At 26.8% G+C, this 15653-nt stretch overlaps 1 protein-coding gene and 1 long non-coding RNA gene across 2 annotated transcripts in view; both read right to left on the reverse strand.

Annotated features, from left to right (window-relative positions):
- The window catches only part of LOC111681125 (voltage-dependent calcium channel type A subunit alpha-1), a 108944-nt gene extending 107436 nt beyond the window's left edge, over positions 1–1508 (reverse strand). The window contains exon 1 of the mRNA XM_046947104.1: positions 933–1508. The gene's annotated coding sequence lies outside the window, so the exon portion shown is untranslated. The remainder of the gene's footprint in view (positions 1–932) is intronic.
- A 455-nt stretch (positions 1509–1963) lies between these two features.
- On the reverse strand, positions 1964–15417 carry LOC124419140. The gene is made up of 2 exons (XR_006940433.1): positions 15316–15417; positions 1964–2247 (listed from the first exon to the last, which is right to left on the reverse strand). It is a non-coding gene; the product is annotated as an uncharacterized LOC124419140 (long non-coding RNA).
- Positions 15418–15653: the final 236 nt, after the last annotated feature.

The following is a 15653-nucleotide window of genomic DNA, read 5'->3' on the forward strand; positions in this document are numbered from 1 at the left end:
TCTTCTGTATTTTTGGGCCATTAAACTTAAACTCCTTATAGAAATTTTAAGGTCAATAACTAAAAAAATCTTATATAAATCGGTAGAGAGATCGTGATTCGTGTAAAACGTTTTTTTATGAATTTTTTCGTTTTACTAGAATTTTAAAGCCAGTTACTGTAAAAATCTTATTTGTATTGAAATTTTATCGCTGTACTCGCGTTTTTAATCCAGTATTGGGTTTAAAGGAATTTTCTGAAGAAGGTCTTGTATGGGTTATGAAACTATTCACATAAAACTTGAGAGATATAATTCGTTTATTACAAAAAATAATACTATCTATAGCGAATTTCATCAATACACTTGCTTTTTTAAGAGTGTACTACTTTCACCATACTTTGCCGATTAATATCTGTGTATATAATATTGACTTATTCAAAATTTCGTCAAAATTGCTACTAAATAATATTTTTATGACTGTTTAAGCAGTTTTCCGAGGTTTTACTTTTATGGTGTATAGATGAAATCTTAAACCGATTTTGCTTATTTTCAATATCAAACAACCCTTATCAATAAAGCTTCATTCACACCTATCAAATATTTGACAAAAATAACGTTTATTTATTTGCACAATCATAATATATCTTTGTTGAAATCAGTTTATAATGTTTTGACATTATTATGTAATTACATATATTGTCGAAACATTATAAATTGCAATTACAAAAATTATACAGAATGAAAAATCGAATTTTCAAAAAAATAGTGCTTACGTCTTTTTTGTTAAATATTTGATAAGTCTGAATGTTTCTTAAGCGACGAAATTATTTCGCTTTAGGATTTTTGAATCAACAAAAATGAACTTTTGCAAAGCATAATATAGATTTTTTTGGAACTTTTAATATAAAATTTTAGTAGAAATTTTTCAATTTAAATTCTTAACAAAAACCTACCGTCAATATATCCAATTTCTGATAATTATAGGACGACCGCTCGGCCATAATTGTGTTACACCAGATGTACGGCAACACACATTTGTGTAGATTGACACGTCATACACATGGCATGTAATCAACGATGTCAAACTATTAATTTATTTAATATTTATTTTTATATAGATTTTTTTGGTTGTGTTTATTATTATTATTATTATTTGTTGTTATTTTTTCGTTATTATAGTTGTTGCTATTTGTATTTTTCTTGTTGTTGATATTTGTTTAAACAATTTCGATGGCCTCAGACGGCGACGTTGTGTAGCACACTCACGCACTTTGTTTCACTCACAAACACAATCCTGTTTGTGTGTATGTGTGACGTAAATAGAAACAGGACTAAATAGGAATGAATATATAGATTTACAGGATATAAGTAGTGAATAAATACAGCGGAACGACTGAACAATTTGTTATTTGTGTTTAAGAGTTTTTCTTGTTAAAAAAACTTTTTGTTTTCTTTTTTTAAGTATTAAAAGCGGTTTTATTATATATTATTTTTTTGTTTTAAGGAAACTGGACGCGTTTTAAATTTTATTTATAGTAATAATTATTGATTTTTCTTTTTTATTTTATTAATTAATTTTATCATTAATATTTATACATATTTTTTCTTGTTTTATAATGATGTGATTGATTTTTATATACAGATGATTTTTTTTTGAATATATTTCATTTCTTGTTAATAATATTTTTTTGTATTTTTGTTTTAATTTTTTTCAACTTTTTTTATTTTGCACGAGGAGAGAGAAGAATAAAAATTAATTTTAAAATAAATCACAAAAATCACAGATTATTTTTTTTATTACTTTTATTTTTAATTTTTTTAAAGATGGAAATTTTTTTCTTTTATGTGAAGTTAGAAAGACAGAGATCTGTTTTATTTGAGTATTTTTTACGAGTTTTTTTTTTTAATTTATATGATTTTTTTAGTTTGCTGGTATTTACATATGATGCTGTTAAAAATGATGAATTTATTGCAGACAATTTTCTTTGATGTGTTGCGTATTTTGTTAGGATTCTATTTCTTTTTCTTGGAAGGCCTTTAAAAGGCACCTCTTTAAATACGCTTTTTATACACTTTATACAGTTGTGGTTGTTGTGTTAAATTATTGCACAAGTTTATTTATTTTATTTATTTTATTCTTTTAATAATTTCTATATTTAATTTGTTTTTTTTCCCATTCGTTTTCTAAACTTTATGTCCAGACTTTTTGTTATTTTTTTAGTTAAATTTTTTTCACTCAATTAACAATATCTGGTTTCCAAAACGAACCTTTAAACGGTAGAAAATGTGAAAATTTAATATAGTTTTTTATTTAATGAAAATTTTTTGTTATTACAGTATCTCAAAAAAGTATTCATATGTATTTGTTTTATTACAAGTTTTTTTGCAGAATCATTGATTTTTTTTTTAATTTCAACAAAAATTTAAAAAAAAAATACAAAATATTCAAATTTAGACTAGAATTATAAAAACATTTTGCATTTTTTTACTTTTTGTTTAAATTTTGACTTGACGCAAAAATGATAATATTACTGAAAAATTTAATTTTTAAAAAATCGATTTTTTTGGATTTGGAATAATTTTTGAAATTTTAAGTATTTTATTTGTGAAAATTAATTTTAAGTAAAATTTCAAATTTGTATGTTTCAATAACAATTCGAATTTTATGAAAATATTTTGTGATAATTTTTGCTAGAATTTTTTTTAAGGAAAAATAATTTTTTCTTTAAATTTATAGAATTTAAAATTTGTATGAAAAAAATGTACACTTTTTGTATAGATTTTAAACATTTCAAATATTTAGTGTATTTTGAGTGAATTTCAAATTAATTGATCCTTTTGCATTTTTCTAATAGAACTATTGATATTATTATGAAAGAATCTTATTTTCGGAAAAGGAGTTTATGGCGATTTCTGTCTATAATATGTTTAAATATTATAGACAGAAATCTTTCATATTCGGCAAATAATTTTTGTAATTTTTTTTTTTCACTTCTATGAACAGTAAATTAGAGTTGAAGAGTCTTCGTTGTAGCAAGATAAAAAAGTATAAGACAACGCAATCATTGCATTGTGTCATTTTAGCAATACATCGTTGTGGCCTCGACAACGAATCGTTGACAACGCAAATTTCTGTTTGATAACATAGTGTTGTCACTTTGGTAAAACGATATTTGTTTTTCTTGATAATGTCGTGTATTTTATATGTATTTTTACTGTATTTTTTATTATTGGTTTGAGAACTATCTCTACATACTTGTCAACGGAAGTTATTGACAAATTATAAACACTTTGATGTCAATTTGGTATCGGTCGTGTATAATTTTAAAACGCCCTTTTTCCCTCAGCGTATATCGGAATAACTCATCTAGGTTGCTATTTAGGGTAAAGAATTAGCAGATAAGATTGAAAGGTTCACTTAGAAGACTGTCTTGCAATTTACTTTTCACGGTCCCTGAAAATTATAATTAAATTGTGGTAACAATAACTGAATCGAAATAGGCAACAATAGTTAAATAGTTCTAAATTTTATTTTTTTATTGTTAAAAAAACTATGTTGCTGTAACCAAAAAATCTTTCAGTCATTTGAGTTCAAGTTATTACAACTGAAACTATCTTCTCCAGGAATTTACAATTTCATGCTTAAAGTTAACATAATTTGTCAATATTTAGCAAAAATCACACAAATTAAGATGGAGATCCCTTACGGGGGTTTATAAGCCATTTGACTTATTTTATATTTTATATTTTGATGGAGACAGACAGACTGGATGATGTTAACTGTCATGGCAAAATAAAGAGTTCCTATAAACTCTTATTTATTATTTAATTATTTTATTTAAAAAAATGTTCCTCTTCAAATTCGTAATTAAAACAAATTCCAAATTTTATTAAAAATTGTCATAGAACATTCAATTTTTAGCTTTGTTTTTAATTTTCTAGATTTTTCACTATAAAAACTTTTTATTTATATTAACTATAAATAATTTTAAAATTATTTTTTATTAATAGTAACATTTTGAAAATCTCGTCTGCTTTAGACAAAATTTTAATTTAAACGTTTACTTTTTTGAGACACTGTTTCAATTATGTATTAAATTTTGCTGTAAATTATAAAAACTATTAAATTGTAAATTAATATTTTATTATTTAATTTTTTTTATATATTTTTGAACACTTTTAGGTTATTTATTTTTATTATTTTAAATTTTTATCCGAATTTAATACTAAAACTGTTTTTAAGGATTAAATTGTTTTTTGCCTATTTTTTATGTTATTGTTTTTATTTAAAAAACAAAACATTTCCAAATTATTTTTTTCTTGTTAATTTACTTATTTTTTTATTCGATTTAATTTTTCCTTGTAAATACCTAATTAGATTTTAACATTTCTCTATTTGTAAACGAAATGAAAATGTTTGTGCTGAAAACTCAACGGAAAACCCCAGTGATTGTTTGTTATGCTGTCATTCAGCCTCTTTTTCTGTTTCTTTATGTTTTATTTTTCTATTCTTTAAAATTCGTTTTTATGTTATATTCTCCTTTCGGTTTTACGCATTTCCACTCTCATTCGTGTGTAGTTGTACGTTTAACTCATGCATAAATAAGTACATATTTTTGTATGTGTAAGTTTGTATATGTTTAGCACGTGTGTCAAAAAAAAAAATGAAAAGAAAATGTATTAAAAGAGAAGTGAAAATAAGTTTCGTTAAGTTTTATTTTTACTCCATTATTATTTTATTTGATTTCCTTTCGTTACAGTTTGTTTTTCATTCATTCTTTCCTTTCGTGTATGTATTATTTTTTTCTTTGATTTTCCAGGCCAAATTTAGATTTTTTCATTCCTCATTGTTTATTTTTTTTTTGCTTCTTTCTTACATTTTAATCATTGAATTAATTTATAAACTCTCATATATAGACTTGTACAAATTCACTTCATACATAAGGGTACATAACAGGGCTAAAGTAAAATAAAAAAACTCAAAAATTAACATATTTCGTGTATTTATATGGGTGCTTCTCCACCTTTCATTTTATGTTGAGCATGCTTATGCATGTTTATGTTTCATAGTTCATTTTCTAGCTTATTTATTTGGTCTGTAAGGAATAAAGTCAGTGAAACTTTGGTACCTTTATTATGGTCCATTCTAAGGCAGTAATTTCAAAATGTTATGAAACCAATTTCTAATTGCTTGGTGCCTTAATCAATCAACCAATCAATGGTCCATTTTTTAAATTTTATAAATACGTCCGTTGTTGGGATTTATAAATTAATTCTAAGGCAGTTATTTCAAAAATTTATGAGAATAATATCTCTAGAACTAAAAATAGGAAAACAATTATATGAAAATCCTACCTTATTAGAAAGTCGATACATACGGAATACACATAACATACTTCTAAGTTCATCCGAACATCTACCATGCATTTTTGTATGCTAATATGCCTTTTATTCTATCAAGCTTTTGATCATCCTCAAATAACCCAGAATTGATTAACGTGGAATGTTTTAGAAATCACCATATATTTATGACATAAATAAAACCAAACATTCAGTGCAGAAGTCGAATAATTTACTTTAACCCCAGTCAAACTATAGACCGTGACCTTTTCTACAACAGTGTGAGCTAGAGACAACTTATCAGATCCCATAGATCTCGAAAGTGGAAATTTTTGTATGTGGTTCGATATGCGTAAGCACTTTCCTCGACCATCGCTGCAACAAATGTTTCAGCGTTTGGTTTGGTTTTCCGAATTTCAAAAACAAACTTTTGCAACTTAGCAAACCGAATGGTCTCTAATGATTCGTGGTAAGTCTTATATGAACAGAGTAAACATTAAATATACCCTGAGAAGGAAGGAGATATGCGGGATATAAAAATATACGTTTGGCAATAACACCGTAATCGTCAGACTAATAAATAAATCCTTCGAAATAGCCAAAGTTTTTACTCACAGAAAACAAACTATGATAAATTTTGTATCAACAGAGTAAACAATGAAAATAATCTGAGGATGGAGGAATTTGCATGATGTCATCTGAATAAGATGGCATCTTTACATTAACATTCAAACCAGCACATTTTTCATTTATCAGACACATTCATAGAAAAAAACATTCGATACATTCATTCTAGGTATACCCTGCATCATAGACTTAACCCGTTTTTTGGTCTAACCTCTTCGTGGACTCCAAAGGTACCTGTGCAATAAAAAGGATAAAAATAAAGTATTGAACTCAGCCCTGCGGGTTACCGGTTAATATGGTACGATATACATAAATTCTTGGGAATTTTAGAATTTGAATGCGACTTTTAAAAGTAAATTATGAGAGTAGTTCTTATGGGGCGCTATAACATTCTTGGGAACCACTTAACGTAATCAATGATTAAAAGCGTTGTAAGAACAAATATGTTACCTAGTAGTAATAAACGAGTAAAAATATTTTCAACAGTGTTTATGTCTAGATAAAATTCATGAAAAATTCGATGGAATAGAACTCGGGCAGCCATTTTGGGGGATATATAGTATTTCTTTCTAATTTGTCTATTGGCAATAAACAATATAATTTAAAGCATTCAGGACGCACTAAGTTTGTCAATAAGAACATCCATTGATAAAAACCATATAAATGAAATTATTTAAACTCTAAACAATATAAAATCTAGTTTCATTTATGCATTATATTGACTAATCACAGTCCTTATAAGAATACAAATGTTTAAGTATTATACAGAGCTGCGTGTTTTAAATGCATTTCAAATTGTATGTAAATTTTTGTTATAATTTTTTTGTTCTTTCGTTCTTGCCTTTCTGTTCTTTAGATTATAAGTATTACAAGTGTTTTTTATGTCTGTTACAACTGTCTAAAATTGAATTATATTTATGTATGAATTTGTGGTTTTTTCATACCTTTCTTTTATGTTTTTAATTTCTATTTTCATTATTATATGGATATACAAACTCACACTCACACACATTTGACTACTTTTAAAAGGTGTAGTATATTGTATCTGTGTTTAATTGTTTATAATTGAATTATTAGGAAGTGAAAATATAATATTGTTTTATAAGTGTTATTGTTTCGAATGGTTGGCTGTCTTATTGGATTGTTTTTGTTTTCTTTTTCGTAAATTGATTTTGACATTGCTCATGAACTTTTAGGCCATAAAATGTAACAATGAATAAGAAACAAACAAGACACATACTTACATATTGTAAATTTAAGTTATCTAAACATACATAACCAAAAGTCAATTGAATTTCACAACTTTTAAATTGTTTTTAATATAACAATCTTTCTATTTCTAGTTGTTCTATAAACATTTTATTTATTTTTTTGTTTTTCTATTAAATTTTGTATGAAATCAATGTTTGTTATTAGTCATCCGACCACTATCATCGCCGCCTACACAAAAAAAAAAAAACAGTCAACTGAATTTTTTGTTTGTAATTCTAAAAGAGAGAGTTGTTTGTTGTTTTTTTATTATTGCAAAAACTACAACGACAAGAACAAATTAATTTTTGTAAAGCTTCTTTTTTTATTGTCAATAGATTTTATAGTATAAAGTTGTTCTTATTATCCCTTAAGGGTAAAAAACATCACATACAATTTTGTCAAGAAATCTACAGTTTGTTTGATAGAAGAAGTTTTTTTAAGGAGATGATGTCCGTTGTATTCTAGAAAAATTTCTACAAATTATACAATATTTTTGTAATGGAATATATGTAAACGGCGACTTAATGTTATTGGTGTAGGTGGATTGTATTTTACATCAGAGCTGTAAAATTATCTGTAAGGAAAAGATGGGATTTCTATTTCAAATTTTGTAAAATATTATTTTTATTATTTTTTTATATTTAAAACAATTTTGTTTTTTAAATTCTGAAATTTTTAAGAATTTTTTACAGAGCTATCGGTGCATGGAATTTTGTACCCTACATATCTATAGTGACTACGTTTGTACTGATGTTTGTAACAGTCAAAAATATTGGCCCTACACACACATCCTTTATGTGTCGATTTATGTATGCCCGTCTGACTGTCAATGTCCATGTGAAATTGTGCGCACGCTATTGGTCGCAAAATACTTCTTTTGAAATTTTAAATTGTTTATTGCTAAACTTATTGTAAACCGATATTTGCATTATTTGGAAAGTATAGCATCCTAATAGGAGGGTAGTTTTTTATGCCCTGTTGTCCCATTCGGGGTTTAAACATTTTAGAAGACCCTATTCACAGAGCGGCGACGCAGGCCTGTGGTAAATTAAATATTAGTTATTACCAGGGCAAACAAAATTTCATAAAGTTAACTTTTTATACGGACACACAGGTGGACATATTCTAAAATTGATACTGAACCGATACTTAATGGACAAATATTTTGAACATTACAATTAGCAGCACAAGCTCAAAATACCTTCAGAGCTATTGTGATTTTAAAAATTAAATAAAACTATGTCAAATTGTATTTCATAGAACCTAGTATTTTGTTGTTAAATCAAAATTTGTTGATAGGCTCTTTCAGCATATTCTAAAACCACTCCAAAAGGTCGTTTGTTAAACCGCGAACTGACGAGTGCATTCTTAAGCTTCACAGCGCCGAAACTAAATTATGGAGTGTAGAAAGATCGTAGGACAAATGCGCGGCAAAATTGCTTTGATCATTCCGCTAAAGCAGAAGTAGATACGATGCTGAGGAGTCTAAACGGGAAAATTCATCAGGAAAGGGAACGTTATAAGATCGTTCAGTGAATTTGCTAAAGATTCACTGACAAGGTCCACTAACGCCCATTAGCCTTAAATGAGTTTTTATCCGTCATAAGTTGCTAAGAGCATACTTGAAGAAGCGGCGGATGGATGGGAACGCGTGGTCTACAAACTATCATATTGGTCCTAGCCTTTTTTCAAAGGAGTTCATATATGTAGCTATTTGTCGACTCTTTCAAAATTTTTTAAATATATTTTTATTTATTTTTGAAATTGGCCCTTTTTTACAAAAGAAATCTTTAAGGGTTTTATAGTCGATTAATAAGAATATCACTTCTTTTAAATGAATCATTTTGTTTTTTTTTTTTGCTCGAAAGAAAGCTTACATCATTTACTTTGAAAACTTAATGGAATGCAAGTTAAATATCTATAAGAAAAAAATTAACTAAAAACAGCAAAGTTTTCGTATATTTCGTATATAAGTTTTTATATATTTACTATTTCACTTCTAACAAATTTTTAACTTTCAACTAATTTTGACATTTACTTTCTTTTGCAGATAACACCAAAGATATAATCGGTAAGTTTATGATGCTTTATAATATGTACAACTTACAAAGAAAATAGTATTATACAAAATACTTTTAAATATATTTGTATAACCTCTAAATCTTAACATAGTTTATTTCCAAATGCATCCAAAGAGTAAAAATCGTTTGCCAAATAAATATATCCAAGAAGAATGTGTGTATGTATAATACTTTTTAAAAGTACTTTAAAAGGAAACCCGCATTAAGAAAATGTCACAAGTACAATAAACTGCATACATACTTAAAAATATATCAAATGTAAATATGTTTCTAATCTTTAAAGTCATAAAATGTAGGACAAACATTTCACATGAAAAGAATAATAATATTGCGAAAGTCAGCTTTTTTCAGGAAATTATTTTGAAAAACAAAACATAAAAGAAACTACTTATTTTAATCGTTGTTAAATGGATTCAAAATAAAAAAACATGCTATAAATTTGAAAAGAGTAACTTTCCTTTCATAGCTCTTATAAAACTATATTTAATTACAGTAATCGTTTGATAGAGAAAACCTCTAAAATATTTTTCTTAGAAATTGATAAGAGGGTTTTTTATACTTATTTACATGTATGTAAAAATATTTTTACTCAAATAATTTTGGCATAAATTGGTTTTTATATCCCACACTACTATAGTGTGGAAGCGTATTATGCGTTTGTGCTGATGTTCGTAACAGCCAAAAAAATACTGCTATACAAACAAATATTAAATCTATCTTAAGTATACCACTCGGTTCAGAGTCACTTTTTGAGTCGTTTTAGTTATGTCTGTCCATCTGTCTATCTGTGTGCCAACGTAAAGCTTGTGCACACGCTACAGATGGCAAGTTTTTTCTTATAGCAGTTATAACAATTAAATTCAAAACAACCACAACCCTTAAATAGGACTTATAAGTTCAAATTTTAAATGTTCTAGTATGTCTACAAAACATGGTAGAGCTTGTTTTATAAAACTTTAAATGACATTGCCAATTCAGGTAATGATCGGTCTTTATCTGGCCCTAACCCCCATATAAACTCCCTATAAGGACATGACATGAAGACCATAATTACTTATAAACTAATATCACTATGAAATTCTACACAAATACTACTTTAATGTAGATGTAAATTCATCTACAAACATTTATAAGGATAGGAACATATTTACTCTTACCCCTACATTAGCCGATTTAAAGAAACCCTTTTCTTCTATAAAAAAATAATAAAAATCTTCCGGAATTAATGTATCATATGGTCGGCCAAGCCCGAGTATGCATTCATTTATTTTTAAGTTTTTCAACAGAAAAAATTTAACACCGTACGCGACAGGTCAATGAATTTGGTATTTTTATATTGATTTAATGAACTATTTCAATTGCAGTTGTTTTTGTTATTATTGTTAAATATAAACAACTAAACATGAATAAACAAAAACAAAACAATAGATACATTCTTCATAAACACTTGAACTATAAAGATAAACAAACACATATGAATAGAACAATAAAAAATGAAGTGTATATTTTACATACAAAAGTATATCTGTGAGAAATCAATTCCTTGCAAACACACACACACCACTATGGTCTACAAGTGACTCAGAAACTGAATGAATGGATAAAGGAATGAGTAGGTAAATGAGTACATTTCTATGTTAGTAAATAAAAAATTAAACATAAACAAATAAGTATGCATTCATAAAATACATACATATGTACATATTCAGACGTAAAAAGTAATTTTAATTCTATTTATTTATCATCCAAACGAAATAAAAACATTAACAAAAACAAAATATTTTGGAATTTTTTTCATGAAAATCTTTTTCGAAACGAATTTGTGTTAAATTGAAAATATTTTCTTTAAATATTTATTAAAATTTTGACACCTGATAATTTGCTGATCGATTTCTTAAAATAGAAAAGGTAAAAACTGTGAATTAGTTTAATATTGAATCATTTTTAATCTCATTTCGTGCTTAATTCAGAAATGAAAACATTAACAAAAACAAAGTATTTTGAAAAAAATATTCTTTTTGTGAAAATCTAGATCGAAATGCTTTTGAGTTAAATTGAAAATATTTGCTTTCAATATTTATTAAAATTTTGACATATGACAATTTTCTGATCGAGATTAAGACTTTTTTAAAATAGAAAAAGTGTAAATTGTGAATTAGTTTTTATATTGAATCTTTTTAAGCCTCATTTCGTATTTAATTCAAAAATACAATCATTCGTATACAAAGTATCATATAACTTTCATTTATGAAATGAATCTAGGATCAAATTAGGCCTGATCATAACGAAAATTAGCTTGATAATGTACTCTGATGCAAAACGAATTGGGTTAGATGGTAACATTTTGCACTTAGAAACCCAACTTTTAAACGAATGAGGTCTGCAGATTTTCGCTCAATTAAAATAGTTAATTCACCTCAAATTAGTCCCTTAAATCGTTCAAAAATTGGCTCCCTGGCTTATGAAATATGTATTCATCTAGGAACAGGAAAGTAATTGAAATTTTGTCCATATTCCTCTTCGTTCTGACAGCTTCTGTAGACTGCTGTAATAGTCATCAGCTTCTGTCGAAGTCGACAGCTTCCCGCCATATTTTGTTGTATAACTTCGATACATAAAACTAACTTGTGTTTATTTCGTCATGATCATATTCAAGATGGTTTTATCTGTATTATGAATTATGAACGAATTTGAACCATTTTCAACACCAACAAGTAAGTGTTATATTTAATATAAACCTACAAGTAAAAGTTCTATATTCAATTATGTCATAAATTCCGTATTCATATGAGCATCAGCTTGAATTTTAGATGAAGCCCTTTGATGGGTAGTTGGGTCAATTATGTATCAAACTTTTTTATGAATAAAATTGTTTAGAATTTAAGAGATTATAAACTCTCTTGAATTACAAATAATTTTAAATAAGTTGTATTTCTCGAGATATTTTTTGATTCTAAAACGATTTGTTGACATTATAGTGAAATGTAGACCGGTTCTTCTCGTTACCAAGTAAACTGCATCAATAGAGAATATTTTCAGCTCTCTTGTTTTCAACAATTCGACTGATACTGGTACTAAATTTCTACTAAAAGGTACTTAAAACTGAAATGAAATAGTCTAAATTATTATTAGATTCTTTTCTCTGGAAAATAAATTTTCGCTTTATTTAGAATTATTAAATGAATTAGTATTGTTAAAACCATTATTTGTATCAAAGTTATCACAGAATCTGTTAGATATTTGATCTGTCTGTAGGATGCCTATTTAGAAGAATGTGATGAAGTAATTAAGTCTAATTTTATTTTAATATTGTTGGCTCTATTTCATTTTTCGTCACGGTTGTACTATTTTTAAACGTGGATGAAAATAGAGGTAACCCTAAATAGACATTGCGGGGTTGTCCGACCGAACTGCTGGGAAGATTTTTAGACCCGATTATAAACGATTTCTCACAAAATTATCGTTATATTATATGTGTATAATTTGATATAAATATGTATATTGACATATTTGTAAAAATGTTAGATGAAGTCATGAACTGATTTTAATTATAGTTAATTTAATTAATCTGTAAATCAAAAATAATTTAATTTGCCTTTTCATAATATATAATCTAACACTTATGTACATAAGAAGTTATTTTAGGCATTTGCCATTTTGCCTTAGAAAAAACAGTTTTCTATACGTCTATAGGCGTGAGTAGTAATGACTTATTTAACTCCATATTTGTAAGTGTGCAATGAAAATGTATAAATAGTGAAGAGTTATAATATTAGACTTTCAACTCAATGTAACTCTTTGCTGGGAAACTATTTATTTTTTAGGTCAATAAAAGATTTGTGCCTTTTTGACATGTTTATACATATGTATGTGGTTAAGATATTGCAAAAGTCTCTTCCTTTGCGGAAGTTGAAATTTAATATCCTCAAACACTATTACCACTTTTCATAGCCTATTTTACTAGTAAAGGTACGTTGAACTGTCTGATAAGAACTAGCTTTATTATGCAGATACATTGAGAAATCTGCCAGAAGAAAATAAAATGCATATATAGTATTAGTATTTGAAAAACAATTTTTTATAATTTAATCTTACATACACATTTTTTTAAGATTTAATATTTATTTTAAGAAAATAATTTGTTTCACACTCTAAAGGGTTACTAGCATTTTAATTCACATAAACCTAAAAACAATAGAAACCCACTTAATTTTAATTTCGAGGGGGTTGTAAAATGTTTGTTCTATTTATTATTATTTTTTGTTCCTTTTTCTATTGTGTATGTGTAGAAAGATTTAATTTTTTTTATATGTATGTTTGTGGATATGTTTCCATTGGTGTTTGTGTGTGAGCGTGCGTGTGTGTTGGAATATCTGTGTGAGTTCAAACAATTAAAATCAGCTGTGTTGGGGATACAACGACCTGTCAAGTTATAACAAAAACAACAAATACAAGAACCAAATTAAAGTAAGGAAATACGAATACGAAGTAAAATAAAAAAACAACAAAAATTCTTATTTTTTCACTACATCTTTTTCTTATTCTATATGAGAGAGAAGAGTATTTGTAATAAAACAAAATTTAACGAAACTTTGTTGATAATTTCCTTTTTGATTTCACTTTTTGTTGTGTTTTTTTATTAACATATACACCACATGGTAAATTTCTCCCAGAAAACAGAAAGAGAGCTAGAAAGAAAAACCAAAAGAAACGCGAGTATTTGACAATGTAAAAAGAAAAAATACAACAAGATAAATGCAAAACACCGCTAACGAATACACTCTATATATACTATTATTAGGATAATGGAATGCACTAATCAAGTGTTTCTTTCTAGCACGCACTTCTAAGGATATTTGGTCTCGAAAAAGAATCAAAGAAAACTTTTAATAACTTGACAAAAATAAAAATAATCTCGTTTTAGATTATTAGGCATTAACGAATTTAATTTTTATTATAAATTTTTAATTATTTTAAATGTTGATAGCAATACAATTTAAAAAAGAAATTTACACACACATATATAGAGGGAGAGAAATATATTAATACACTTACAAACTTTTGCATAGCTATACATGTTAGTACAACATACATACATATACACGCATGATTATGTTCAAGGAAAATTTGACCGAATTTTTCCGTTTCTTGTGTTCGTTTAACTAACGACCACGATTGTGTTGGTTACGGCGACGATATGTCGTTTATATGTAAAAATAAAAAAAAAGATTTTTCTGCTTGTTTTTTCTTCTATTTTTCTAATGGGAATGGGACTTTTTTTTCAAATTCTGGGCATCAAGAATTCTTAATTACTGATTTCTATTACACACTCAAAAAAAGTTTTATAAAAACTTTATAAAATATTTGTTTCTTTTCAACTAACTTCAATTTTGTAACATTTAACTTTGTTTTAAATGTTTTAATTTTCATACACTTTCAGCACTTTTCATTTTGTTTAAAGCAAGAAAAAAATGGTTGCCCCTAAAATTAGGTTAAACTTTACTTGAGAAATTTCTTTAAATTCGAGGCTTTTAACCTTAATTCTTCACTCAAACCCGGGTATTTGTTGTAATTCTTTTCAGGTATTTATTTAGTTGTAATTTTAAAATCGAGAATTTTCTTCTTCAATTGGGAAAAAATTAAATTTTCACACTTGCTCCACTTTTTTTCTTCATTATTATTTTTTTTTTAGAATTTCATGTAGGTATAAGGATTTTGCCTCAACCTCAGTTTAGACCGCGCACACCCGCTCTTGTTCACTTTTCATAGATTCACTTGTATCAGCACCAGCCCCCTGACCCAAAAACCTGCATACATGTGTATTGAATTTTCCGTAAGGATAGAAAAATGAAAAAATTTGTCTTCACAATTCTTTTCACATCACGCTGTTACGTTTTCCCAAAACGAAACACTTTTTTCAATTCAACTTTTAACACTCGAAATTCATGTTTTTCTGAATATTTTTTATACAATTAGTTTCATTACTCTAAATACTTAGATTTTTTCACAATTTTTAATTAATTTATTAGAATTTTACCAATTTATTTTCAATTTTTCACAGAGCTTCTAACGATTTAAGTCTAACCATTTGGGGAAAAAATTCAACGAACCTTACACTTAAACTTGGTCACAATGTATTTTACAGCTTTAAAACACAAATACATTCACACGCAACGACCAAAATTTTTATTTAATTTTCCCTGTATGGGTGACGATTTCAGGCTAGAAATGTCAAAACGAAAAGAAATGTACATAGACTACCAGAGAGTAAAATAAATTGGCGATGGCAAAGAGTAAATAAGAAAAATATATAAATTTAATACATTTTGGGGGTTGTATAGTTGTCTTTTTTACGAGGCCTATAGTCGTTTCGCA

Source organism: Lucilia cuprina, chromosome 3, assembly GCF_022045245.1.
Source record: "Lucilia cuprina isolate Lc7/37 chromosome 3, ASM2204524v1, whole genome shotgun sequence".
Classification (NCBI taxonomy): domain Eukaryota; kingdom Metazoa; phylum Arthropoda; class Insecta; order Diptera; family Calliphoridae; genus Lucilia; species Lucilia cuprina.